This window comes from Nyctereutes procyonoides, unplaced genomic scaffold, assembly GCF_905146905.1.
Source record: "Nyctereutes procyonoides isolate TBG_1078 unplaced genomic scaffold, NYPRO_anot_genome, whole genome shotgun sequence".
Classification (NCBI taxonomy): domain Eukaryota; kingdom Metazoa; phylum Chordata; class Mammalia; order Carnivora; family Canidae; genus Nyctereutes; species Nyctereutes procyonoides.
Genome location: NW_026575160.1, coordinates 11,878,470 through 11,905,349, shown reverse-complemented (window position 1 = coordinate 11,905,349; position 26,880 = coordinate 11,878,470). Strand labels below are relative to the sequence as shown.

General features: G+C 36.1%; 1 protein-coding gene across 12 annotated transcripts in view; it reads right to left on the bottom strand.

Annotated features, from left to right (window-relative positions):
* The window catches only part of PALS2 (protein associated with LIN7 2, MAGUK p55 family member), a 197,961-nt gene that overhangs the window by 72,786 nt on the left and 98,295 nt on the right, over positions 1-26,880 (bottom strand). The gene's annotated exons all lie outside the window — the stretch shown is intronic.

Genomic DNA, 26,880 nt, shown 5'->3' with positions numbered 1-26,880 from the left:
TTCAGAGCCTCTATTAAAACAGTAGCAAAGTATTAATGAAAGTAAATCCCCACAAAAATAAACAGGAAAAAAATGGCCAAAAAAATAGCAAAAATATTTGGAACAGTAGGAAAATTAATTTATAGCAAAGGTAGATTCTGCCTCCTAATTTGCGGAATCCAACAATTTCATTCCATCACTCACTGATGAGTCTTAGCTATCATTTCTATGCCAGACTACCACAATAGCCTCGTGTACATGTGTATGAGTAACTGAAATGTAGATTTTATGGCGCATAAGCCATCTTAGAACATTGCTAGATTCAATATACACCACTCTTTATAGCTTTAGTTATACCAATCTAATCCCTGTCCTGATGCAAAGCTCCCCCTCCACTTACCACCAGATATGCGCAACCACTTTGTATCCCTAATTCATACTCATCCTTCAGGAACAGAATTTCTATGTCCCTGGCTGACCTCATTAGGACAAATTCTCCTAATATACATTTTCATGATATTCTATACATTGTGACTCTGATAGACCTATAATTATTTTGGTATTCGTTTAATGTATAATTTCTAAACTTTAAGTTTGACAAGCATAGAAATTATATTTGTCTTGTCAAAACCTATATTCCCAGAAACCAGCCCACAATCTGGTACACATCCTAGATTCTTCATAATACAGTTTTAGTCACAAAAATGTAACATTTTTTTCATTAAAATCAAGAACAGTTTTAAATTATATATTATTTATCAACAAAACATCTGCACAATACTTGGAATTGGCAAAATGTGGTGTAGTTTATAAAGCCTTAATCTTAAAGCTATCAACTTTCCACGAATTATATGTCATAAAGATATAAAGATAGAAGTGGTTTCAATGCTTAGTCTATTAAAATGGCCTTTTCAGTAATTCTCCTTATATATATGTTTCTAACTTTCTATAATTCAGCATGTAAGGCAAATATAATAAAATAAATGGTATTTACCCACCTATATTGTTCCAAATGCTCTTTAGAATTGTTTTATGTAAGGATTTCTACCCAGTTTTAGAACTATAACTAATTAAATGAGCTATTCTTAATAAATTAGGCCTAGAGCCTACTTTAATATAAAAAATCCTTGGTGACCACATTTGGTGGTATATTCATTCCCATTTGACTCAACAAACTAGATTTCTCATCAAAAATATAAGTCAAATTTTCATAACATGTTAAAATTTATTTTTGTTATTTCACTAGAACCATGCTGGATAATTTATAGAATTCTTCAAATGAAAAATGAAATCTCTTTCTATGTGCTTTTAGAAAGATTTAAGCATAATTTTAAAGTCATTTGAACTATTTCTTAGATAATTTCAACAAAGCAGCAAAATTCTTCTTAAAAATGTATTTCCAAGAAATAAAAATCTATTGAAATTTGGATCAAGTTTCTTTAAAATTTAAATTATGACACAACTGGGGCACCTGAGTGGTTCAGTTGGTTAAGCATCTGCCTTTGGCTCAGATCATGATCCCAGGGTCCTGGGATAGAGCCCTACATTTGAGTTCCCTGCTCAGCAGGCAGTATGCTTCTCCCTCTTGCCTGCAGCTCCCCCTGCTTGTGCTCTCTCTCTCTCTCTCTAATAAACTTGTTTTCCTTATATTGTCAATACCTTAGCTCTCAAGCTAATATATTGAAATTCTAATTTAGTTATAGTTATGCTAAATCAAAGAAAACTGAATGTGCTCAGCTAATTTAATCCACAGTAGCTGAGGGCTTACAGGTGAGGCATGATGTTATGTTACACAACTGAAGTGACTTGAGACATACTCGTCAAAAACTCAAACTAGTAGACCAAAATGTGTAAATGTGTATAAAACCAGATAAGAACACTATGAAGGAACTATAGTCAGGTGATAAGCTTAGTGGTTAAGAGCCTGGATTTACCACTTAACAAGTCCTAAAAAGCTGAGTAAGTGACCTAACATCCCCAAGTCAGCTTCTTTCACCTGTTAAATGGAGAATGACAATAATATCTCACAAGGTTGTTGCTGCTAAATAATACATGGAAAACTCCTACAACAATACCTCCTAGTGCATTATTAACATTGAGAGAGTACAGGAAAGCAATAAAATGTTAACTCTTTGATGGTGGTCACAGGATAAGAGGGGAAACCAGGTAGATACCAGTGGAAGCATTCTAGTGGAAATGACCAAAGTGAGTTGATCCTACTCAAAATCTGGAATTTATGATCAATATTTAATGATTTAAAACCAAATACAAAGTAGTAATTCCCAAAGTATTCATAGTCAAAAATCTAAGCTTGGAGTCAACAAAGGTGCAGGCACAGTGGAGGGGCAGCCATTCAGAGCAAATACAGAAACCCATATACAAGAGTATGCCTTTCTTTGCAAAGACAGTAGTGGGTAACCTACATGGGAAGGGTTCCCAACACAGACGTTAGAAGTGTAGAGGCCAAAGTAAATCTGCTTCTTCGTGTCAAAAATTAAAGGAGAAGGGATGGAGGAAAGGCTACTATACAGGAGACGGTACACTAATATACAGTGTTTCTCAAACAGGAAACTATTAGCATTTGGGGAACAAAAATTCCTTTTGGTCCAGAACTGTTCTCCAACAAATCTATAGTGCTCTAAAGTTATTATGAGAACCGAAAATTCCCACTACCACATTTCCTAACATTTCTATGGATGATAATCTTCTCCCCTTCTGTTCTTCCATCAGAAAGGCTTGCACTAATATGTTGTATCTCCAGGATAAATTCTTTCTCATTTTGGCTTGCTCACCTGCTCTATGCCTACAAATCCAGAGGAGAAGTCTGTCTGAGGACAGGCTTACCTCTTAGCCCCTACTCAAGCCTTCTTATTTCATAGAAAGTAGGGGCAGAGCCAGGGGTCAGCCTATACACTAGAAGGGAAATCCTCATTAGGTACATACTCTGAATTAATCAACCAACCATATATTTGATTAATCAATCAATCATATATTTATTTATAAATATAAACCAACTGCTACATATCACCAGACATCTAAAGAAAAGATAGGGGACAGTGAACAAAGCTGAACAAACTAAACTAAGGGAAATCAGATGGTGCTGAGAATAGAACTTAAAATTTGATTAGCATACTCAAGAGAGATGTGAGAGGCTACTGCATTCATAAAGGAACAGGTCACTAAGAGAGAGAAAATGGACACTTGGAAAATAAGAAAAAGTTCTGGCAATTAAAAATAATGTAAAATTTAGCAGTGCCTAGGTAGCCCAGTCAGTTAAGCGACCAGCTCAGGTCATGATCTCAGGCTTCATGATCAGCACAGGGTCTGCTTGTTTGTCTCTCCCTCTGCTCCTCCCCCTTCTCTGTCTCTCAGATAAATAAGAAATCTTTTTAAAAATATACTATCAAATTTAGAAAAATCAAACAGTAGACTAAATGGTAAGACTGATGAGGTCAAAACTGCAAATCCAGAAAATCAAGTCAAGGTGAACTCATAAATGTAGAACAAAGATGAAAACATGGAAAACACAGGAAAAAAAAAAAAAACAAAACACAAGCAAGTCCAAAAGTATCTATCAGGAGTTTCATAAGATCAGAGACAAGGATGAAGAGGAAATAGCTGTCAAGTAATAGAAGAAAATGTCCCTGAGTTTAAATGACATACAAAACTTCTGAATGAATTGCTTTCCAAGTATAGAGCAGACTGAATGAAAAAGACCCAAATCTGGACACATCTAAGTGAAATTCGAAAATGTCAAGGATTAAAAGGGGGGGTAAGTGGACATTTCCAGAAAGAAATGTTATGTAAAGGGAACAATAATCAAGATTCCATGACATTTATTACTAGTAATATTGAATACCAAAGGATAATGGAGTAAAAATGTCAAAAGTTTTGATGAAAAAAAGTCTTAAAAAAAATTACGGTATTTTTTAAAAGCCATTACACATTCACACATATATACATACAAAAATGTGTGTATATACATACATGGTAAAAGAAAGTTTAACTATATTTCCAGTTTTTAATTTGTTTTATTTAACTAAACTCTACCTTCAATGTGGGACTTGAACGCATGATCCCAAGATCAAGAGTAGCATGCTCTACTAAATGAGCCAGCTAGGCACACAAAAGAAAATTTAACTACATTGAAATATTTAATAAACACAAAAAATAATCTCCTCCTGCAAAGAGATTTCCTTTCTAGCCTTCCAGACAAAATATGTGCTGTATTTAAATATATCATCTTCTATCTATAAGAATGTGATTGTTTTATTAATATCTTAGTGATCTTTCCATATGGAGGTCACTCTTTTCAATGTATCTAGTAATTCCCTATATGGATGCATCAAAATTTAGTCTGTCCTCTTCTGAAAGATACGCAGGTATTTCCATTTTTTGCAGTTATAATTAGTGTTCAAATCAGTATCTATATATCTATATTTACACACAACATAGGTACCATAAATGAGTAAATACTAAAAGTAGAATTGCTACATCAGAAGATACATGAAACTGTTCTTTAAACAGGTTCTATCAATTACATTTCCATCAAGAGGTCTTCTTTTCATTATTTGTTATAATGAATTGCCTCATAAAGATATCAATGTAAATGCTGAGAACACATGCAGCAAAAGCAGTGGCCATAAACAAAATTAAATTCTGAATTTTGCTCTTTTTTCCAACATGCCATCACAAAAAAATCTAACTACACATTTATTTCCTTATCTGTAAAATATAAATAGCATTGATCCAACTCATAAAGTTATACAAAATTAAATGACCCACCTGCTAAAAACATGTAAATGCTAAATATTCTGTTTTAGCTAATATTCCGCAACTCAATCTCATCTCTCATTGTGACTGTTGCTAATTATTCAAAGTATCAATGAAAAACAAATCTCAATAACAGCAATATAATTTTTCCTACCTTAAAGAGTTTAAAAAAATTAAAATAGTTGAGGGCTTTTTCCTAATTTTATCATTTTAACCAACCACTTTGAGTCTTGTTATCTTCTGATAAGTTTTAATTCAGAAAGGACAATGAACTATCATTTGTAATGGACTTGTCAATATTCCTATTATAAATCGTGTCTTACAAAAAGAAAAGTGTCTTACAAAAGCGGCTAGGATAACTTTCTGGCTTAGAAATAATTTCTTAGAAACTTACTTGGAAACAATTTTTTTTCTCCAAGTTCCTATTTAAATTCCAGCTAGTTAATATGCAGTGTAACATTGGTTTCTGGTGTAGAACTTAGTGATTCATCACTTCTATACAACACCCAGTGCTCATCACAAGTGCCCTCGTTAATTCCTAACACCTATTTCAACCCATCCCCTGCTCCCCACTAGTAACCAGAGTTTGTTCTCTAGGTAAGAGTCTGTTTCTTGGTTTGCCTTCCCTCCCCACCATGTCCGTTTGTTTCTTCAATTCCACATAAGTGAGATCATATGGTATTTGTCTTTTGCTCACTGACTTACCTGGCTTAGTGTAATACTCTAGCTCCATCCAACCTTGTTGCTAGACACAATTTCCTCTTATGAGCAATGCGTTAAGAAAGAAGTCCTCTCCAAAAACAAAAACCAGAAAAAGGTAGAATCTGGGGAATATTTTTACTAAATAAAGAATTCTGGACTGATATCTCCCTTCCCCACCACAATGCTTAAAACTGTTTTTACTTCCTTCTAAGCCTTTATGGTCTCTGATGAGAAATTCAAATTCATTTAAATAGTTCCTCTCCTCCATTATTCTATTAGGGGTTTTTGCTTTCAGTTTTTTTTTTTGTCTTGTTTTCAGTAGTTTAATTATAATGTGACTAGAAATGGATTTCATTTGGTTTATCCTGTTTGAGGTTTGCTGAATCTCCTGACTCTACAGGTTTATGCCTTTTACCAAATGTGGGAAGTTTTCAGAGACAACTCAAATATTTTTTTCTGCATTGTATTCTTTCTTCTTTTTTTGCTGAGTGTCTGATGAATCAAAATGCCAGACCTTCTGGTATTATCCCATAGGTCCCTGAAGCTCTGCAAATTATTTTATTCAATGTTTTTTTTCTCTCTGTTGTTCAGTTTGAATAAATTTCCGTTGATCTCTAAGTTCATGGATTCTTTGTCACCTCCATTCTGCTACTGTACTTGTCCAATGAGGTTTTTGTTACTGTATTTTTCAGTTCAAATTTTCAATTTGGTTTTTCTTTTCGTATATCTTTACTGAGACATTCTTTATTTCATTCATTTCAAAAGCTCACCCTTACCTGTTGTGGTGCATTTATAATAGCTTTTTAAAATCTTTCTCAGATTATTCCCACATCTGTGTCATCTCAGTGTTTTGTCTCTTGACTATCGTTGCCTATGTGGAGTTGACATTTTCCTGGTTCTCCAGATAAGTAATCTTGGAATGTATGCTTTACATTTTTAATATTGTATTTTGAGACTGTCTTGTTGAAATCTATGGAGAGTGCTAATATTTTTGTTGTAGGAAGCAATTAACTCAGTTGAGTGTAGGCCTCAAATTCTGACTTTCTGAGGTACTGCTGCCATTTTAGTTTAGTCTTCCATGATTATTTGCACCCTTGGTTTGTGAATTTAAGTTTTCATTTCTCTCCAGTATATTCCTAGGAGTGAGACTGCTGGTTGACATAAGTATACACTTAACTTCATCAGAAACTACTAAATGCTTGAAAACTTTCACAATGTTATTTGGATCTGTCCCACATATGCACCACCTACTAGCCAGTCTGGGATTTGGGTGGTGGTCTATCAGCATTTCAGTACTCAACATCTGTATGGCGTACTCTTTAGGGTCAGATCCACATACACACAGCTTAAGGGCAAGTCCAGGAGTGCACAAACAACTTTAAGGAATCTCTTTCCAGACCTACTCCCTTTCTATAAATTTGTCGGGTACTTCTAATTCTCTAGGATGCTCTTTACAATGCTCTGGCCAGAAATCACTGGCTCTGTTTAACCCGCTTTGCCATAGATTTCCTACAACCAAAATCCTTCAATGGAAGAGGAAAGTACCCTCCGTTGGAGTTAGTGTCCTCCTGGCTGTTACAGTTGCTTCAACACTGTTGCCAAAGGATTTCCCGGGAGTTGGGATGCAAGAGAACTCAGAATAAGAAAAAGAAGAGAGAGATTTCTGCACTTTAATGAGTATCCTGTTCTTTAAACCAGAAGTAGGTTTCTGAAGTTCTCTCTGTTCATTCTGATGCCAACCTTTGGGTTTGGGGATAGTTGGTAGGAGATACCAAGGGGGAAAAAAGTAAACTCACCATTGATTCAGCAGTATTTAAGTTTCTGGTTGTCTTCTCTAACCTGCCTGCTACTATTGACTTTTTAGTCCACAAATAGCTACTCCTTTATTCACGCCAATTTTTACAGCTGCATTCACTATGAGAGATGGTGTAGTACATTTACTCCTCCTTACTGGAACCCTTAGTAAGTTATATTTTCCACCAAATTTGGGTTGGTTTGGTGCCATTACTTCTTCAAATATTTTTTCTGTCCCCTTTTCTCCTTCCTGTGTGGAACTTGTATTACATGTATGTTGAAATGCTGGACATTGTCCCTAAGGTCTCTGAGGTTCTATTTACTTAACACCTTCTTTCTCTCTCTTCTTTGGATTGAATATTTTAAAATTTATTTTCATATTTTCTCTGTCATCTCAAATCTGCTGTTGAGCTTGTTCAATAAATTTTTTTAATTCTAACTACTGTACTTTTCAAATATAAATATCTATTTTGTTCTTAATTTGTTTCTCTGTTGGGATTCTTTATTTGTTGAGTATTATTAACATACTGCCCTTTAATTTTCTGTTTAAAACAACCAATTTGAAGTTTTTGTTAAATCCAACATCAAGTTCAGAGTCCATTTCCATTGACTATTTTTCCTGATTATGGGTCATCATTTCCTGGCTTTTTTCTTCTTCCCTTTCCTTCTTTTTCCAAGTCCAGTAGTTTCTGCTTGAAAACTGAATCTTTAATATAGTAACATTTTATTTTTCAGCATCGTTGGGTCTTTTTTGGTAATTCATCTGGATTTAGGGATCCCTGGGTGGCGCAGCAGTTTGGCGCCTGCCTTTGGCCCAGGGCGCGATCCTGGAGACCTGGGATCGAATCCCATGTCGGGCTCCCGGTGCATGGAGCCTGCTTCTCCCTCTGCCTGTGTCTCTGCCCCTCTCTCTCTCTCTCTCTCTATCATAAATAAATAAAAATTAAAATTAAAAAAAAATTCATCTGGATTTAAACTACAGAATCTGCCCCCCCACCCCCATGGTTTGCAGTTGGGACATACATGTTCAGTTTTTTAATTCTTATTTTTATATTTTAGACTGGTTTTCTAGGGGTTGTGTCTATGTCTGTATAGCTTAATAGTTAGCCAATGACTTGGGCATTGGTTATGCTCAAACATCTCAAGCCTGTAAGATTTCCACCATTTGCCATTTGATTTGTGTATAGAATGGGGAATGGATTCAAACTTACAGCGAGTTCCCTCATCTCCCTTGCTTTGAACTTTTTGCCAGGCTCCCTTAGGTCTCCTCTCCACATAGATAGTTTCCCAGGCAACCAGAGCTGTGTGGAGAGCTTATCTCAGTACTTCTCTGGCTCTCTTGTTTCTAGGATTTCTCTTTGAAATTTCTACTGGTCCAATGCTCACAAACCAAACCAGGTCTACAACCTTGAGCTAGAAAGGCAGCAGGTCTTCTCTATTTCTAACCAAATCTACCACTTTTTACCAGCAAAGTCATAGGTTTTTGTGTCTATTCTTACTCTCCCATTCCCTGAATCATAACACTTCTCTATTCTTTCAGCAAAGCTACTAGTTTTCTTTCCGTCCCGACCTGGGAAAGCTTTAGTTCTCACCAATTGAGGGGACAGGGGAGTACTGGGAAGAGCCCAGGCATGAAGGCCACCAACTTACACTGTTCTCACCTAAGAGCTGTGCAAGATCAATTCTTTAACAGCCTTTGGTCAATTTCCAGTACCCCTAAATGGCTGTTTTTCATGATTGTGTCCAGTTTTATATTTACTTTTTGCAAAGGAGAACTGCCCGTCTCTTCCTGCCACTACTACCAGAATTCAAATAATGTTTTTTATAAAACATTTTCAAGGTTTTTAAGTATACGAAACCTTCATCATCACAAATTATCAATTGAAAAGATCATCGTAATTGGTAATACTGCCTCTAAAGAGGCAATTTTTTAAGATGCTCATTGTGAAGAAAGGAAGAAAAAAGAAACAAACTTTAATGTTCCTTGGAAGGGGAGTCACTAAATATTCATCCTATGAATGATCTGCAACAGTAAAAGAACATGGTTTTACTTGTACTAACATGAAAATGCTCTCCAAAACATAAAACAAAGTGTAACAAGTATCACCCCTACGGAAGGAGCAGAGATTGAAAGAAGGGTTAGTTAAAAAGCTCCTGGCTCTATCTGGTAATTGTTACAAAATTAATATACTTACATATATCTGTGTAACAAAACAATAACTTAAATGGTTTTTTTCAGCTAGAATTAACTGTATATTTGGAAAAGTCATTATCATAGGGTTCCTAGAGCTTTTAATACAGACCCATAGGGATTAAAGAAAACCACTTTACCTAATAAAATTAAGTACTATTATCTATAAGATTTTATTACGCAAAAATGCTTAGCCTCATTCAAGTCATGAATCTGCCAAAAATAATCTTCTTGTAGAGAAAACTTCATCCCTTAAATATCCTATGCCTTATGTATTAGTTTGTACTTTTTATCATGGATTTTTTTCCTAGTAAGCCATTGCAGTCTATGTCACACTAACGCCTTTTTATAAGTTTCACAGGCACCCTTTAAGTAACAAGGCTTCTTTAATGCCTATAATTAAGAATTACAGTAAATAAAACTCATTAGCAATTACTCTTAATTCTTTAAATTTTCATCTTACAAATCACATTATTTTTTCCCCAAACATTTTTACTCTAATCACAACCTTTATAGATTTCAAAGAGGAGCCTTCAAGACAGGATGGGGTGTAAATGAAAACAACTTACATTTCACTTTTAGTCACACACACATTGTAGTTCCCACATGTAGCTCCTGGGTATTTGGTTTGAGATTACTAAGAATTAAGTTATATATATACTGATTCTTGATAAATATTTATCAGGTCAGAGGACTTCTCTTATTCGCCTATATTACTCTCAAAATTGTGAAATGGTAAAACAATCTTTTGTATTAATATTAAATGACTTAGGAAGAATTTCTTACTATTGTTGCTTTATGGACCCCTTTTATAAGATCTCAGACTTTTCTGCTAATATAATCAGCCACCTACACCTGCTAATTTAAACAAAAGTGATCAAGTCTTTTGATTGGGGCATTTATCCCATTTACATTCAGTGTAACTACTGAAAGATACTAATTTAGTGCCATTCTATTACCTGTCAAGTAACTGTTTCTATATATTGTCTCTGTTCCTTTCTGGACTATGTTACTTTTTGGGCTCTCCACTTAAGGGATACCTTTCATTTCTTGTAGGGCTGGTTTGATGATCACAAATTCTTTTAGTTTCTGTTTGTCTTGGAAGCCTTTTATCTCTCCTCCTATTCTGAATGACAGCCTTGCTGGATAAAGTATTCTTGGCTGCATATTTTTCTCATTTAGCACCCCAATTATATCTTGCCAGTCCTTTCTGGCCTGTCAGGTCTCTAGACAGGTCTGCTACCAGTCTAATGTTTCTACCCTTGTAGGTTATGGACCTCTCGTCCTGAGCTGCTTTTAGGATTTTCTCTTTGTCTCTGAGATTTGCAAGTCTCACTATTATATGTCTCGGTGTTGACCTATTTTTATTGATTTTTTTGGGGGGGAGGTTCTCTGTGTCTCCTGGAGTTGGATGCCTGTTTCCTTCCCCAGATTAGGGAAGTTCTCACCTACAATTTGTCTAATATACCTCCTTCCCCTCCCTCTTTCTTCTTTTTCTGGGATCCCAATTATTCTAATACTGTTTTTGGTTTATGGTATCACTTATCTCCAAAATTCTCCTCTCACGATCCAGTAGTTCATCTCTTTTTTCCTCAGTGTTCTCCATCATTTTGTCCTCTATGTTACTCCTTATTCGGCCTCATCATAGCAGTTGAGCCTCCATTTTTTTTTTACTGCATCTCATTAACAGCCTTTTTGATTTCAATTTGATTTTAGTTTTTATTTCTCCAGGAAAGGATTCTCTAGTGTCTTCTATGCTTTTCTTAAGCCCAGTTAATATTTTTATAAGCATTATTCTGAACTCTAGTTCTGACATCTCACTTATATCCATACTGGTTAGGTCCCTGGCACTCTTGTTCTCATTTCTCAGGAGACTTTCTGCATCTTGTCATTTTGCCCCGAGAAGAAAAGAGGAGAGAACAAAATACTAAAATGGCAACAAGAACCCCAAAGAAATATACATTAAACAAATCAGAAAAAACTTGAAACTGAAAAATACAGAAAATATACTCAGATAGGCAAACAGAACAGAACAATACACTGGGTCCTATATATATTTTGGTCCATTTATTAGAAAACTAGATCCCGGGGTCCCTGGGTGGCGCAGTGGTTTAGCCCCTGCCTTTGGCCCGGGGCGCGGTCCTGGAGACCCGGTATCGAGTCCCGCGTCGGGCTCCCGGTGCATGGAGCCTGCTTCTCCCTCTGCCTGTGTCTCTGCCTCTCTCTCTCTGTGTGTGACTATCATGAATAAATAAAAATTTAAAAAAAACTTAAAAAAAAAAGAAAACTAGATCCCAAAATTGTAACAAAAGAAAAACTTATAGGTGCATAAAAAATTAAATACAATGAAAGGATAGAATGTAACTGTAAAAATGAAAAATAAGAAATAAAAAAGGAATATAAACAGGTGAATAGTACCGAGCAATACACTATTTCCGGAGTGTATTTTGGTCAGTTTGTTAGAAAAAACTACATCTCAAAGTTGTAAAGAAAGCAAAACATGCATATACAAAAATAAAATTAAACACATTGATAGGATAGAATGTAACTGTAAAGATGAAAATGTAAAAAAGATGAAAAACAAAACAAAACAAAAAAATAAAGTGAATATGATCAAACAGGTGAAGAGAACAGAGCCATAGACTAAATCCTGGGTGTATTTTGGTCTGTGGGAAGAAACTGCTCCCAAAATTGTAATGAAAGAAAAACTTATATAAATACAAAAATGAATTAAATACAATGAAAGGACAGAATGTAACTGCTAAAAATGAAAAAGATTTTTTTTTAAAAAAGAGTTGAAAAATAAGAAATTGATTGAAAAAGGAAAGGGAGGCACAAAAACAGATGTATAGATCAATGGAACAGAACAGAAAACCCAGAAATGGGTACTCAACTCTATGGTCAACTAATATTTGACAAAGCAGGAAAGAATATCCACTGAAAAAAGGACAGTTTCTTCAACAAATGGTGTTGGGAAAATTGGACAGCCACGTGCAGAAGAATGAAACTGACCATTCTCTTACACCATACACAAAGATAAACTCAAAACGGTTGACATATCTAAATGTAAGGCAAGAATCCATCAAAATCCTTGAGAAGAACACAGGCAACAACCTTTTTGAACTTGGCCACAGAAACCTCTTGCAAGATACATCTATGAAGACAAGGAAAACAAAAGCAAAAACTGACTATTGGGACTTAATCAAGACAAAAAGCTTCTGCACACAAAAGAAACAGTCAACAAAACCAAAAGACAACCTACAGAATGGGAGAAGATATTTGCAAATGACATCAGATAAAGGGCTAGGATTCAAAATCTATAAAGAATTTATCAAACTCAACAACCAAGAAACAAACAATCCAATCATGAAATGGGCAGAAGATATGAACAGACATTTCTCCAAAGACATACATCATGGCCAACAAGCCCATGAATAATCCTCCATATCACTGCCAGCAGGGTAATACAAATCGAAAACACAATGAGTACCACCTCACACCATGAGAATGGTGAAAATTAAAAGACAGGAAAACAAATGTTGGAGAGGATTGTGGAACGGGAGCCTATGCACTGTTGGTGGGAATGCAAACTGGTACAACACTCTGGAACACAGTATGGAGGTTCTCAAGAAGTTAAAATTAGAGCTACCCTATGCGACAGCAATTGCACTATTTGGATATTTACCCAAGATACTGATGTAGTAAATGTGGACACCTACACCCCAACATACATAGCAGCAATGTTCCACCAATAGCCAAACTGTGGAAGGGCCATGGATGTCCTTCAACCGGATGCTGGATAAAAAAGATGTGGTTTTATATTATACAATGGAATCTTAGCCATAGAAAAGACGAATACCACTATTTGCTTTCGAAATGGCTGGAACTGAAGGATATTATGGTGAGTGAAATACGTCAATTGGAGGACAATCAGCACATGGTTTTTCATCATACATGGAATATAAGAAATAATGGAAGGGATTTAAAGGGAAATGAGGGAACTGAGTGGAAAAAATAGAGAGGAGACAAACCATGAGAGATTCCTAACTCTGGGAAAACAAAAGGTTGTGGAAGGGGAGGTGGTTGGGGGATACAGGGTGACTGGGTGACAGGCACTGCGGAGGGCACTTTTGATGGGATGAGCACTGGGTGTTATACTATTATGTTGGCAAATCTGCGACTCCTATAGCGTGCTCCTATGGCCATCTCCAGGGGATGAAAGGAGGGTCTTTCAGTTTAAATTTGTTGGGCCACGTCTATGCCATGGTTTGTGTTTATTGGTAACCCCAAACTGAGAGCACACTCTTGGGCTTTTGGCAGTCAGTATCCCTGTTCCTATGCACAGGTACTTGGGTACTCAGGCGTCTTGGATCTTCCTATGACCCCAAGGATCCTGAGACCACCACTGTCTTACCAGGATTCCGGCCTCCACTTCACTGCCTGAGCACCTTTCAGGCAGGGACCCTCACCACAGGCAGACTTCTAAAAGTTCTGATTTTGTGCTCCACTGCTTATATCACTTTCAGTAGCTGGCTTTTTTTTTTGGGGGGGGGGGTTCCCTCCCCCAACAGTTTATCTTCCCAATTGATCGCCTCAGATTTACTGCTATTCACCTCCTACTTGCAGAAAAGTGGTTGCTTTACTCTATTTGTAGATTTGCAGCTATTGTTTTCTTAAATCTCAGTTGAGTTCTAGCTGTTCAGAATGATCTAATGCTATCTAGCTGAGTTCCTTGGGACAGATGAACTAAGGTCACCTACTCTTGGCCATTTGGACTCTGTCCGTGGTAGTAGAAGTCTTAAAAACAGGTATTCTTTACAACTCCACCACCATGAATCTTGCTTGAATACCACTGTAGTTCTACACACTGTCTTATTTTCACTTTTATTTTTAGGTCATTTGACCATTGTCTCACTACATTAGTTCATTCAATATTCATCTTAATTTTTCCCTTAGTGAATCCCAAATATTGTTCTAAGTCATTACTTGAATTCAACTAGTAACAACCTTATGTGTGGATTTTATCTTTCTCCATTGTCTATCCATTTTAGTCTTAAAAATATGCTGTTAAGCTGGATGGGATAGGTATTATTTCCATTTTATTGATGAAAAAAAGAAGCCCCAAAACTTTGAGACATCGCTAGAAGGGGGTCAATAGGACAGAAAAAAAAAGAGAATTCAGCTCAATTGTCTGGCCCCAAACCATGCTCAACTCCTTTTGCTATAATCACAGCTTATAAGCAGCTTTCTCATGCATTAATTCTAACAAGCACTCTCAATCTATTCCCTAAACAAAAAGGAAAAGGTCCACGACCTGAACGGATAGCAATTAGGACTTCTGAAGGAATGACCATGAGCTAGGGATATGCTGAGTTTTTCATTTGGCGTATTGAACGAAAAAACATGAAAATCAATCTAGTTTTGAGAGAGCACTGGGCATGCGAAAATACGTTTCTAGTTTTGGTCTTACCAACAGTTACAGTGGGACGTTTTATTATGACTTTAAGCCTGTAAAACGTAGACACAAATTTCCACAGGTCAACACAAGCCATTTCATCATTCCTACATTTGGACATACTAACGGAATCAGAAATACCCTCAAGAAACTAGGAAGCAGTTGCAAAGTTTGGTATAATAGAAGAAAATGAGTTGCTAGTAATAACATGCTCAGGGGCAGTCAGTGATTGAAATAAATGCTTGCAAGAATAGTAAATGACTGAAATAAAAGATTAATAATCAGAAATGGCCATTAAAAACTATTTGAAGTCAGAAGGGTCCAGTGATGCTAGATGTTACGATTAACACTGGGTTAAGATACTTCTCACCACTCTATTATCTATCTTCCTGGACTATGACAAATAGCTACCAAATCAAATCTATTTAATGAAAGAAAAGGAAGGATTAAATATAAAACTTTTCCTTTTTAAAAAGAAAACTACCTTTTTCCTCTTATTTTTTGCTTACAGTAGTAATCTTTTAGGGTTAAAGGCAATTAACCAAGAGTACAAGAAATGCTGAAGGAAGAGTGATAATACAGATTTTAATTATATTACTATATATTACATAATTCCAAAAAAAGACTATTATAATATTTAATAAATGTAGCAAAAATCCAAAGGGAAAGCATGTAGTCATCATTTCTTTTCCCACTTCCCCAAATGTTTTTAAGTAAATCATGAACATGTAATGTACAACATGATTTCTGTAGTTAACAATACTGTATTGTAGGGATCCCTGGGTGGCGCGGCGGTTTGGCGCCTGCCTTTGGCCCAGGGCGCGATCCTGGAGACCCAGGATCGAGTCCCACGTCGGGCTCCCGGTGCATGGAATCTGCTTCTCCCTCTGCCTGTGTCTCTGCCTCTCTCTCTCTCTCTCTCTCTCTCTCTCTCTCTCTCTCTCTGTGTGTGTGTGTGTGTGTGACTATCATAAAAATAATAAATAAATAAATAAATTAATTAATTAATTAATTAATTGCGGGCAATCAGGGTGGCTCAGTGGTTTAGCGCCGCCTTCAGCCCAGGGCCTGATCCTGGAGACCTGGGATCGGGTCCCACGTCAGGCTCCCTGCATGGAGCCTGCTTCTCCCTCTGCCTGTGTCTCTGCCTATCTTTCTCTGTGTGTGTCTCTCATGAATAAATAAATAAAATCTTTAAATAAAATAAAAAATACAAAATAAATTGAACTCAATTAATGTTGTTCTCTCCTAAAACCCCTCTAAAGTATAATAAAGATGTGTCTGTAATTTCATTTTAGTTTTAAAAGCATAAATTCACAAAGATAGGAAAAATGAGAGAAAAGTGGACTTTGAAAGCTGTAAAACATGTGGGCAAAGGAGTAACTGAATTGAGCAAACCCAAAGAGACCAAACTCAAGAAGCTATGGAGAAAGTAAAAAATCATCCCATTTACACAACAAAATCTTCCAAAGGCTCAGAGTTCAGCAGCACAAAGAACTTGAGGTGAGTGAGGAGAGCTATAGAAAGGAGACTTAGATAGCAGTTGTTCAGTGTTCATTAGCTCATTTAGTAATAAACTGTAGCTATCTTTCTCCACTCCTGGTTTTTATTTTCTTGGAGCTGTATTTATTTTCATATATACTACTTACATTTCACCCTCCTTATAGACTAATTGCCTGCCCCTTACCCTGCACCATACAGGACCAAAAACTAGAGGTTTATTTTCTGGAAAGACTAAGGTAAGAAGTGTCTGGTCAAAGGTCAATAAAATCATATGGAAAATGGAATTACTGAAAGATGAGACAACTCCGCCAGTTGCTTCTCCCTTCTGACTACCAGAAGACTTTAGTGGTCTTAATCTTCCAGGAAGATGTCAAAAGTCTTCTTTAGAGAATATGACCAGCCTAATAGGAAAGACAGATGTCAAGTTCAGGTTTACCCCTAAACAATCCAGTCATAGAATGGCTACAGAGCTCCACATGCAAAAAAGAGCTTCACATTTTTAGTTTTCCACTCTTAACAATGACCTAATAACCTTAGGATATTATATGCTGAGAATGTCTATAACATGAAAGATAGAGACCAGAATAAACAATCAAACAGGTAAAATCTACTTGGAATAATGAAAGTATTCAGGAAAGAAAACAAGCATCATTAACATTCTCAGAGAAATAAGAGAATAGTGTATTCATGAAATTAGAATTAAGATTGCTCCAGGAGAGGAACATCAAGAGGAAACAAAAGAGCTCTTAGAAAATAAAAATCAAAAGTAGAAATAAAAAAATTCAGTGTAGGAAGCATGGACAATAAATTTGGGGAAATACCAAAAAAGTAGAAAAGCACAGAGGTAGGAAAAAAATAATTACAAGACCTCATAGAAGACATCTAAGTAAGAGAAGTTCTATAAGGAAAGAAAGTGTTAATACTTATTGCTTTTGATTCTGGAAAATATTAACTTGCTAGACTAAATGGTGAATAGAGCACCCAGTGAAATTGGTGAAAAGAAACTCATAGCATGACACATCACTGTGAGATTTCACAACACTAGGGACAAAAGAAAAAAAAAAACGCATGTCAAGAACCAGGAATCAAAGTGCTTTCGAACTTTTCAATAATGACATCTAAAGACAGGAGATGAAATGACGCATTTAAAAGCATTTCCATCCTAAAATTCTTTACCCTGCCAAAGTATTAATCAAGTGTGAGTATAGTTAAAACTTATTTTCAGACTCTCTTATAAGGTTTCACAAAATTAATCTACCACAAACACTTTTTCTCAGATTTAAAAAAAAAAAAAAGTGCTGCCCTCTAAGCATGAAACAAGGACAAAAGAGAAAAACGAAAGACATGAAGTACAGGAACTAGACCTAAACCAGGAGAAAGGCAAAGATGATTCTCAGATAGCAACAAGTGTATATCAGGTATGGAGAATAAGGAATCCATATTCAACAGGTCAGATGCCTCCAGGACGGATATCTTCAAGAAAATGAAATTGATAAAACTTGAATTAACATACTGAAAGGTGATTTAGAAAACTAGCAGAGATTTGGGGACTGAATTATTGATAAGTAGTGTATATAGAAAACTTAGCAAATAATTATTAACTCCAAGAAAATAAAAATACAAGAATGGAGAAAGGTTGTTATAGTTTAATAATGGATCAGTTAACACATAACTGATCTAAACGAAATTACCAATATGATTACGTTGGGAGAATTGAGGGATCAGAAGCGTGTATGATATATATATGATATATATACAGAGAGAGCGAGAGTAGAGTTGGAAAAAGAGCTAAATCCTCCTCTTCCATAATGTTTAACTGACAGATCAAGAATCAGCAACACAAGCATGACATTTACTGGTACAACTAAAAGGTTCAAAGTAGTAGCCTCCGGGGAGCAAGAAATAGAAATAAAGAGAATTAGGGAGCACTGACGGTCTTTTACTTATATGTGTACTAACAACTTCAATTTTTAAAAAGTATAAAAAAATACATCTCTCATGTATAAAGAGTAATGCCAGTTTTTTAAGATTTTATTTATTTATTCATGAGACACACAGAGAGAGAGAGAGAGAGAGAGGCAGGCAGAGACACGGGCAGAGGGAGAAGCAGACTCCATACAGGGAGCCTGATGTGGGACTCGATCCCAGGACTCTGGAATCATGCCCTAACCAAAGGCAGAAGCTCACCACTAAGCCAGTCAGGTGAAGAGTAATGCCAGTTTGAATGAAGAAAAATCAGAGAGTTATAACCATTCTTTTAGAGTTAAAAACAAACAGGACTTTTTCTTTGAGGGTGAAAGCCTGAGGAAGACCAAGTTGTTCTTGGATGATATGCTTCATTAAATTTTTCTTTGTATACATTATGACATGAAATGTATTTTTAGGGAAACATTCCACGAATATATTAACAATAAAATAAATAAAACCAATATTTAAAAGCCTATAAAGAATATTTTCAATTTTCAAAATATATGTATATTCTCTACATTCATAGCGTATGGATTTAATTTAAACAAAAGGAAACTTTAGTCAATCTCCTTTAACTCATCATAAAACTGCTTCTACTTACTGCCATGTTTATCGAGCATCAAACAAATCATTTTCCTTAACTCATACCTACCAATTCCATTCTAACAAAAAACTGGGGCTTAAAAATTGTTGACCTGTACTCAAATGCAATCTAGATTATAATATTATGCTAAAGCAAAATGATACATCTCTCTATGCTAAGATATTTTACAAGTTACTAGAATTAGTTATCAATTTGCAACATTTTATTGTCTTACCACTCAGGCTGTTGTCCCTTTCTACTTACACCAGCCTTTAAAGCACTGGGCAAAACATTACATAAAAATATGCACAAGGCATTGCATTAAAAATAAGCACAAAAATCTATTTTTGGTGGCGAAAAAAAGTGGGAAATATTCTCAAAGGTATAATGTCATTCAGTCATGCCCTCTGGGCAGGAATGCTCATGTGAGAAGATAGGGAGACAGAGGCTCCCCACATAAGGAGTCCTTGCCATAGGAATGTCAAAATAGTCCAAATATTAGAAGACTTTGATTTTACATGTCCAAATGAAAATCCTGCATAGAAAAGCCTTGCTAAGTATTTAACAAATTTTCAGAGATTTAGAAAGTCCAAAGAGGTCCTACCTTGGTGAGAGCAGCAAATTATATCCTATCCAAAATGAAGAGATTACTTTGGGTTTTAGCCTCACATTTCTTATGTGGAAGACTTTCTGGTTATAAGAAACATAAAGAATATGCAATATATTCAAAGTGGTGAAAAAGTACTCCAAACAGATGAAATGACAATTGAACACTGGTTGGTACTACTTAAATCTTTATCTCATCGTAAATTTCCCTATGGCAAGACTAAACGCTGTACACAACTGGATATCCTTAACAGCTTTCATTTCCAGAAGTTAAGGATTGAGCTGGATATCATGTTTTGAGAATATTGGTAACAAAATGAACTAAAAATTCGGTAATTTGGCTTTTCACAAATTTTTAAAAGGTTACATAAAAATATGGTTTCAAAGATTGCAGGACGTTTTAACAAGTCCTTTTCTATAATGATAGTTTTCTGGTGTAACAGAACTTGTTCACATGCTTTGGTTTGATAAAATGGCATTAATGATGTACTTTACACTTAGGCTTAATGAAAAGAGTCACCCAGTGTCCTGGATAAAGCTTGTCAGCGCTCATTTAAGCATAGGTAGCCCTAGACAAAATTGTCAGGGAACCAAGTTTGTCTTCCTTTCTGCTCACCTCTGATGTCCATAGCTCTTTCCTTCATTTCAGTGCCCTCCTATCTATTCTTTTCCCGAGGTTTTCAACATGTTCAAACTTCCCTGGTTCTCCAAAAATCAGCAAGGTCCCAAATATTGCTGCACAATTCCATTACTTTGCCCCCTCATGAGTTCTCCCACATTCCCATTTCAAACATTCACTACACTATATTACCAACAGACAATTTTGTTAGAAGAGAAAGGAAAAAAGAAGGTATCATTTATGATTTACTGAAATTCCCCTCCACTTCTAAAATCAAATGTCAGTGCAGTTCCTTACTTTCTTTTTTCCAACCTCAGAAGAAAATAGGTCCCTGCTCCCCTACAAGGCTACAATGAATCAAGTCCTTCCTGCCTACTGTGGGACCATGAAACACAAATAATCTTACTCTCCTAAGTATTTTTTCCTCATTTGATACTTCTGCATTTTATAAATGTGTTAACATCTTCCTCATCCTTCAGTAATTTTTTTAAATCACTATTTGAAACCCCACTTCCCTTCTCCCTAAATCACAGCCTTCTGTCCTTTTCCCTCCACACCAAAGCTGCTCTCAAGAGTAGTTCACTTCATCCTTTCCAACTCAGCTTCCCAACTCAGCTCAACTTTCTGGCTTCCCCTGCCATTGCTCAAACTTTGTAAATAAATTTAGGAATGACATGACTGATAAATTTGTTACATTATCTGTTCTTAACCTGCCTGAGGAGAGACCATCACTGCTACTGACATGCTTCAGGTTTTCATTCTTTTCTTGAGTGATCTCATTCACTTCTAGAGCTTTAACTAGTTTCTTTTTTTTTCCTCTTTAAATAGTTTCTATATGAATATTTTGAAATTTTAGTGACTGCACTCACCTTTCTCTGACTGCCTTCTTAACATACTTCCCCAGGGAAGTCCTAAAGATGGTGCTTTTAATTTACCATTTTTAAAACTACTCACTCACCTGGGCCTACTCCTCCTACTATAAAGTCTACCTATTATGACATCATCTTCCACCCATTCTCCAAAGCTTAAGATCTCAGAATCATCTGATTTTCTTTATTCTCCCTAACTTGCAAACATTTAAATTTTTTTCTCAAATACTTTCACTCTGCTTCATTAAAGTCTCAATTTCATCCTCTTCAAAATTTCCACTCTCAGACCTTTGATTTACAGTTTTTATTTTCTTTTGTATAGACTATTTTAAAATTCTCTTAACTAGACTACCAATCCCTAATCTTTCCCCACCCTAGTCCCTGCTCTATCCCATGACTGGAAGTATCCTCATTAAGGCACCAAACTCATCCACAGAAAAGCTAGATCTACAGAGATCCTTTTTTAAACAGCTCAAGTAATAGTAGTATCCTTAATTTACTCTCACAGTGTAGTAGCCCTGCTTTGAATATTTTTATTGACCTCACCACTAGTTAACAAAGCAGGTCAAAGTTTTGCTACTTTAAGAAAATATGTAGTGTTATAACTAAATCAGTCAAATTGTCTGGAAGTGTTTTTACATAACTAATAAACACAAATAGCCTGAAATATTACTACAGGATCACTGCCAGATCTTATTAAATATGAAAATTTGAATCTTATTTAGTATCTCAAAACTAGGTTATTTTAGAGTAATAAATTTCATTGAGTTTTTTTTTTTAAAGAAAGTCATACATACTTTTTTTTTATGATAGTCATACAGAGAGAGAGAGAGAGAGAGAGAGAGGCAGAGACACAGGCAGAGGGCGAAGCAGGCTCCATGCACCGGGAGCCTGACGTGGGATTCGATCCTGGGTCTCCAGGATCGCGCCCCGAGCCAAAGGCAGGCGCCCAACCGCTGCGCCACTCAGGGATCCCTCATTGAGTTTTTTTCAAGATAACATTTTATATATGTACTTACAAAAATACCCAGAATTCATAACAGATCCAGTGATTTTTAAATTCAGCCATGACGGAGGTGATTGAAAAAAAATAATCTTAAGTAGCTGACTCAAAACCTGACCTTCTCACAGCTGCACTCGGCATCATTTTTATTAAGCCACCATCACCTCTTGCTTATTTACTTAAGCAGGCACTCAACTATCACTTATTTCCACTCTAGTTCTCGACAATATTCTCCAGAATGGTTAGAGATATCATTTTAAAAAATAAAAAATACTTTGTTACTCTTCTGCTAAACTGTCCAGTGGCTTCCTGTTGCACTTAGAAAATGTCCCAAACCTGACCATGGCCTATACCAGCCTTCATGACTTGGCACTGTGTGCCCTGATGCGTTCACCCTCAACAATTTCTCCCCCATCTGCTCATCTCCAGTTGCACGGCCTGCCTTCCCCACTTCAAACATGAATTAATTTCCCATTTCTCATCTTTACCATCGTCTGTTCTCTCTGCTTGAAATGATCTTCCCAGATATCCAACATATATCCTTTTTCTCTCATTTGTCTTAATATGTTACCAGAAGCTAAACCTAAACATTCAATCCAACTGCTGCACAGTTCCATTACTTTGGAATGTGTAGTGTGCCTCTCCCTCACATACTCTTAGCCACTTTTCCTCCTACTAGGTTTGTTTTCACCAAAGTGCTTATTTGAAGTAACTTTGATTGTTACCTGTCTTCCCTTCACTTAAAAAAAAAAATTCACTCATTGTTTTATCTCCTCTGGTGCTAGGACAGTAACTTGACACATTGTATGCACTAAAATATGTATTAATTCATAAATACATTCTAATATCTTTCAAAGCTCTATCTCTTGAGTTTCACTCATTTCCTTTCCTACATCTCTGTAAAGATGGTCTATGGGTACTACAAACTCACTGTATTCAAATACTGCATTACTTCCTAAATCTGGTGTGTTTCCTATATTCCCTACCTCAGCTAAAGGCACCTCTTACCTTAACTTCTACAACATTCTATTTATTTTCCTTCATCTATCCCCAATATCGCTATTAGAGTGAGCTTTCCAAAACACAAATATAACTATGCTTATCCCTAGGTTAATATCACTCAGTGGTTTCCTATCATCTATAAAATCCAAATTCCTTAATATGATACAAGGACTCACATCTCCTTCAACTATTCAAAGGTGCTCTCCTGCTCCTCCTCAGAGGGGCCCTTTCAATTCTGGCCACACTGGGCCATTTGCTATTCTTTAAATCTATTGCTTCATACTGCTATCACTTCATCTTAATGGTTTCAAATGAAGCCTTTCCTGACCCATGCTAGCAGATTTAGAATTAATTACATTACTCACCATATAGTATAGTCAATCTTCACTATTCATCAATTCTGTATTTGTGAATTTGCCTACTTGCTAAAATTTATTTTGAACCCAAAAGTCAATACCTGGAGGGCTCTTGTGGTTACTTGCAGACAGGCAAAGAGGCAAAAGCTATGCCCAGTGTGTGCATCCTCAGCTTAGGTGCAATAAGGTGATATTCTGTCCTTTCATTTCAGATCTTACACTAAAAACAAGTATCCTTTTCATGGTCATTTAGTGCCATGTTTTTCACATTTTTGTGCTTTTTCATGGTGATTCTGCTGTCAATAATGCCCCCTCAAGCATTAAATGCTGTTTGGTGTTCCTAAGGACAAGAAGGCTGGGGATGTGCCTTACAGAGAAAAATAAAACATGTGTCCGAAGACCTTTCTTCAGGTAGGAGTTACTGTGCCATTGGCCATTCAATATTAATGAATCAACACATGTTAAGGTGTCTTTAAACAAACAAACAAACAAACAAAAAAAAACACACAAATAACAAGGTTATATACTGACCATTTAATGAAAATGTGATCAGAGAGAGCTCATAGGAACATAACCCAGAATTTTCCCTCAGAAGCATTGACTCCATATTTGCTAATTCAGTGGTCACAGGGAATTTCTAAGACATTACTACCATGAATAATGAAAACTGACTATATTTTCATATGCATGTCTGTCTCCACCACAAAATTAGTGGGCTCTCTGAGAACAGAAATGGCATCATATTTATGTTTGAACTCTAATTCTTAGTACTATGTCAGACATGCATTCTGCAGTTAATAGTTTTTGCACTTAATTTTACAATTGTGGTTTCTCATCATTTTATTGTAATTTGCCCTATAAGTTTAGATATTATGGCAGGATCTTCACGGTTTCCCACCCCATGAAGACATTGTTCTACTTCACAGTTAATAATCTGAATTTTATCTTCTGTCCCTGCCCCTTCACCTCTTTTAAAGCCAAAGATCATGCTCTTCAAGTTCAAACGTAAAAATTAAAGTTAAATGAAAAGGCATTTATAGAGGTTTACTTTTCATCAGTTAGCCCTAATGAGCTTAGATCTAAAAACAGACAAGCTGTGAGCCAAAATGAAAGACTGAGCACACATGCCTATATTCTTTTGCTAAGGGCACAGTAAAATGACAGAAAAGATATCGGCATTTTTTAAAAGAATAAAATGCCAACAGTACTGGAGGTGAGGTGGGAGAGAAATGAAAAAGATTAGCCAAACTAGAAATTTTAGGAAATTCCTGGAAGTTAGAAAGCGGATGAACGAGGCTTGAAAGTTCAACAAAAAATTAGACTTGACAATCTGAAGATAATTCCCTCATTTACAAAATACCAAATACCAAAAACATCTTCTCAAATACAAAACCAAGCCAAGAGAATCTTCATGGGTCCACAGGATGAAGATAAAAAAACTGGTAAGCAGGTGCTTAAGCCACGGCTGCTCCGGGGTTTGCAGATTTCAGTACCTACAAGTTCAGAGGCAGCAGCTTAGGACTTGGTCTCTTCACAACAGAAAATTGAAATTGTGACTCTCCATATAAGGCTGGGACCTTACAGGACTAACCGCCACCCTATGAGAGAGTGGCCCAGCAAAGATGTGCCTGCTAAACCAAGGAAGACAATGAGCATTGGCTTGTCTCAGTCTGGATTCCATGATAAAGGGAAATATCTCCTGAGAATGTATAACCATGGCCTACTCTCAAGGATTCAGGGTTCCAATATACCTACCTTGTACAGAAAACCCTGAGCAGAAAAATTACAAAGATGCCAAACAGAAGGCTTAGCAAATCTTCCTTGGAGGAATGTCCTCTTTAACCAGGCTGTACACAATCCTTTCAGTGAAACCCAGCCAAGCATGAGCTCACAACTCCAAAACCACAAAACACTCAAGGAAAAAAAGGTAATTGAAAACACAAGACAGTAACACTGTCATAAAGGAAAGCAGATAAGATTGAATAAACATCGTAATCTATGACATTCAGTTCTTCCTAAGTGGATTTCCTCTAGGCCTCCCTTGAGAAGTACATGTGTGTTCAAATAGTCTTCTTTTATAGTAGAGTCAATATAGTTACTGTGTAAAATTGAAAAAAGACATGTTTTCTAAGACATGCAGTATAATTTTAAAAATTATAATACTCTCACCCAGGGTAAGCATCACTCCCTCCCCAAGAAGCATTTGGAGAGAAGTCATGGCATTTTTGATGCCCCCATGGCTATGGCAGAGAACAGGAGCACTAAAAATTAAGATGTGCTCAGCACAATCCTACACAACATAGTTCTGCCAAAATGCTAATTATGAATTGTTGAGAAACACTTTACTAACTAAATCTAAAACTGTTATCAATGATTAACTCTATGAAATAAGGCTGGGAACAGAAATTTTTAACTTCATTGCATATTCATTTTTCTATAGTTTAATGCTGTTTACCAGGTAACTGTATTTTTTAAAGGTTAATTAAAACAAGTTTATCATAATAACTAGGGAGGAAAAGCTATTCTGTTCATTGGTCGACATAAATCCCTCCCTCCAGATAAACTGGGTTGTTCAGAGCACAAACGCTGCATATTCAACTACCCCAGAATTCCCAGACTCAGGAGAGCAGTCTCTTCAAACACCTAAATGTTTCTTAGCTAAAATATCTCCACAATTAAAATAATCTTACTGATGTGGGTGGTATGCTTATGCAGTGAAGATATGATACTTCTTGTGAGGTGGCAGTTGCAGCACCAAAGCTTTCCGCAGCTAAAAAGAAACCCAAGGAAGGAGTCAAGACTCAAGACAAATAACCATATATATTGAAGTAGTGGGGTAGGATGGTTCTGTGGTGCAGTTCAAGAATATATCACTTAGTAAACTAATGAAAGCCTATTGTTGGTAAATAAGTGATCTATCAACAAGGCATATCAGTATTAGATTTGATGGAAGGTCAATTAATGAAACACTTGCACAGATGAAAGTGGAAGATGAAAATATAATTTATGGGAACTAGAGGCAGACGAGAAGTTATCTATTCAACAGTAAATCTGTAATTACAACTTTGCCACTCAAAGATAAATTCTCAGTGTTCTCTCTCTCACTCTTCTCTCCCTCTCCTTTATCACCATACCCTGACCACTGGAGAATAGTTTTCTTCATACTTTTGCTTTCCCTCTCTATTCCTTTATTGCACGGAGTAGCTAGCATACACAGGCATATTTCACTTATATCTTACTAAATAGCCAATATGTTTAGATCAACATCAAACTGAAGTGGGCTAAGATTCTTTCAAAATGTTTTTCTCCATTGATATGCTCATTTATCTTTATATTCCAATGAATTATTTTGCATTGCTTAACGATAACACCAACAAAAAACTTTGCATACTTGTTACATTCTAGAATTTCAGTGTTTTTCACTTATCATTATAAAACTATTATAAAACCTTTCATATGTACTTGTTTATATTTAAG